Source organism: Rhagoletis pomonella, unplaced genomic scaffold, assembly GCF_013731165.1.
Source record: "Rhagoletis pomonella isolate Grant_MI unplaced genomic scaffold, Rhpom_1.0 Rhpom_scaffold_00006, whole genome shotgun sequence".
In the NCBI taxonomy this organism is placed as follows: domain Eukaryota; kingdom Metazoa; phylum Arthropoda; class Insecta; order Diptera; family Tephritidae; genus Rhagoletis; species Rhagoletis pomonella.
The window spans coordinates 37713504-37716778 of NW_023458560.1; the positions used below are offsets into that span (position 1 = coordinate 37713504).

At 35.4% G+C, this 3275-nt stretch overlaps 1 protein-coding gene across 3 annotated transcripts in view; it reads left to right on the top strand.

The window, feature by feature from the left end:
* LOC118740706 (probable trehalose-phosphate phosphatase C) overlaps positions 1-3275 on the top strand; it is a 69680-nt gene that overhangs the window by 46313 nt on the left and 20092 nt on the right. The window contains exon 1 of one of the 3 annotated variants that reach the window (XM_036472353.1): positions 2178-2407. The exons of 1 other annotated variant lie outside the window; for it this stretch is intronic. The gene's annotated coding sequence lies outside the window, so the exon portion shown is untranslated. Of the gene's footprint in view, positions 1-2177; positions 2408-3275 lie in introns of those variants that run through there. One more of the 3 variants, XM_036472350.1, reaches the window with a different exon arrangement.

A 3275-nucleotide genomic window follows, 5' to 3' on the forward strand; every position in this document is an offset into this window, starting at 1 on the left:
TTTTTCGATAGTTCCGAACCAGTTCTAAATTCGTCACTTAAGATATCAAAATACACATAAGTTAGCAATATTTAGTTTTAACAAGTAAAATAAAATAGTTTTTTAAAAGTACCGCATTTCGATGCTTTTGATCTGGTGGGGATCGAGTTACTATCGGACTGGTTCGGTTGATTCCCTGCAGGGTATGTATATACACATACATACATACGTATATACAATATTTATGCAAGCATGGTGTAGTGATAAGCAGTGCGCGCTTCCACTCCGCAGCGCCTGGGTTCAAGCCCTAGCCAAAGCAACATCGCAAAAAAATTTTGAAAAAAGGTTTTTTCTTAACAGCGGTCGCCCTCGGCAGGCAATGGAAAACCGCCGAGTGTATTACTGCCATGAGAAACAGCTTCTCATTAAAATGCAATCGCCGTTCGGAGTCGGCGTAAAGCTGTAGGTCCCTCCGCTTTGCGTGACAACATCAAGGCGCACGCCACAAATCGGAGGAGAAGCTCGGCCAAACACTAACATATATGTAAGCGCCAATCTATTTTTATGCAAGCAAAATTGTGTCAGACAAGAAGCTAATCAATTACATAAGTAAAAAATGCTGCGTGCCTAGATACATATGTATTTAAGTATAGAAAAATAGCAACAATATCTAAAGCTGATTGTTTGAGCATATTTTAACGAAACATAAAATAAAAACAAACACATACATACATACATAAATGTGCAGTTGCTCTGCGTAGGTGTTAACTCAGGGCCTCTCGGTCTATACAACTATATTTGCTACATAACAATGAATTTGCACAGAAACGGAACTGCGCCTACAATTATTTTAAGAAAACGTATTTTTTTTTGTGTAAGATAGAGAGAGATAAATACGCTTCTATATAGAGTGGTGCTCCAGTATAACGAATTCAGATGTAACGAAGGTTCGGTATAACTTGCAGTTTTTTCCTATGCATTGTTGACTCTATATAACGAATGTTGGAAATTGGAAGAACTCGATATTACGAGTGCTTTGCTTTTTGTTTTACGACTGCTTCGAGAAGTGCATCAAATGATCTGAAGAAAATAAAGTGAAACATCAAAAAGCACTCGATCTCAAAATTTCCTGTCCTCAAAAACAAAAGAGCATATCAGACTTCTTTTCCACGAAATAAAACCACCTCAAATCTAGAAAATTTTGGTGTGAAGCTCTAGCTTCAGTTCTCTGACTATGTTTTTTTCTTTATATTATTTTTGATAAACGAATGAATAAATCTTTTTACTAAGCGTATGTACATAACTTTTGTTTCCGATATAACGAATTTTCAGTTTAACGAACGGTCCTGACATTATATAATTCGTTATACTTGAGCACCACTGTATTTTGTACGCTTACAAAGGCAAGATTGACCGAATGTTCGGTTCGGCTTCGGCTTCGGCCGAACAATTTACCTTCGGTCGACCTCTAGTTAGTTAGTGCATACGTTGTAGTTAAATTCCAAGAGGATTTTGATCCATGCCATCACAGGTATTTTTTCCTTACCAAAAAAGTAATCCCATTTAAATAACTTAACGGGCCTTTTTGAACCATATTCTGAAGAACTGGAAGATGGTGGGTTAAAATTTTACTGAAAATTTTTAAGCAAGAAATTTTACTAGTGAAGGTTAAGTGAGTATAGGTGCGTACTACCACTCGGTAGGTCAAATATTCGATCTCTGGTCCGAGCAACATAAAAAACAGTTATTTCTGATTGCGATCGCCTATCGACAGGCAATGGAAAAAGCTGCGAGTGCATTTCTGCCACGCAAAAAAAAAACTATATGACAATCCGTCACTTATAGAAATCAGGCTTCAAATAAAAAGTCATCGAAAAAGCCCATTTAGCTATTTTTACAGGGTGCCGATAAAAACAAAATACCCTCATAGTAGTATATATGTATGTGTGTATATATGCAGCCACCCTAAAACGCATAAACAGAATATTTCATTATTTTATTTGCAAATTTTTTCATGATCTTTGTTCCGCATTATTCCCGTTGTGGCCATTGACCGCTTCTATACTTAAGTTCCGGTTCACACGCCAGCGCATTGCTTTCACATACGTACTTATTTACATACATACATATAGGAAATTTGCGTTTTTAGATCTGCTTTTATTTCAGTCTTCTCGAATAATCTGCATATAAAGCATACTTCGGTGCTAAGTGTTAGTGATTGTTTTGAGTTGGGGATTGTCACGCGTGGTCGTCTTCTACATACATATCCCAAGTGCGCAAAGTAGCTCGAAAAAATTGACGAAACACATTTTCATAAACAACAAAAAAAATTAAAAATTCTGTGAAAGTAAAAGTTTATACGCTTGCCAATTTGCACATTAGAAGTCAAGTGAAAAATACATTGCAAGATTTGTGATAGGTAAATAATGTGTGCGTCCATTATGTTTTGTATATGTATTTATGTATTTTTTTAGTTTGGGATACTAAAAAGTTGCAGACGTTCGTTAAAAGTGTATTAACTCGAAATTTGTGATTCTTGATATGAAGTGTTAAAAATGTTCACAGTTCAAAACTCCAAATGTCGTACATAGAGAAAAAGCTGTAGCTGATGTTCTACTGTTATTTTCCGCAGCAGCAAAGTTTTTCTTTATCATGCGATAGACACTTGTTTTTTGTGTTTTCTCAACAACATAAATTTCGGAGTTGATACATTTTTGAAGAATGTATGCAAAATGTTCATGTCTCATATTTTGCGAAATCGCCTCAGATTTTTTAATAATCAATCGATTTATGACACTTATAATAAGTGTTGAAAAAATTTTATATTCAGGGAAAGTAGGTAAACGCTTTTTCTGAATTGTTTTTCGTCTATAAAAGTTTATAAGTCAAAAGGTGCAAACTCTTTTTCTCGAGCGTGTTTTAAAAATTAAACTATGAAAAAAATATTCCATTGAAAATAGACACAAATCGAACGCAGCAACCATGCAAACAAATTGATGTGCCAGCAAGCAAAAAGGCAAAATATGAACACGAATACAAAGATGACCACGATGTCGAAGACGAATACGAATCGAAGGCGAATTTAAAGTCAAAGACAAATACGAAGTCAAATTCAAAGATTAAAGCGATGTTAAGACGAATACGAAGTCGAATGCGAAGACAAATGCTGAAACGGATACGAAGTCAAAGACGAATGCGAGGTTAAATATGGATACGAAAGTGACTACGAAGATGCATACGAACACAAGGACGTATATATACGGATACGAAGACGTAAACAAAAACAAACATGAAGA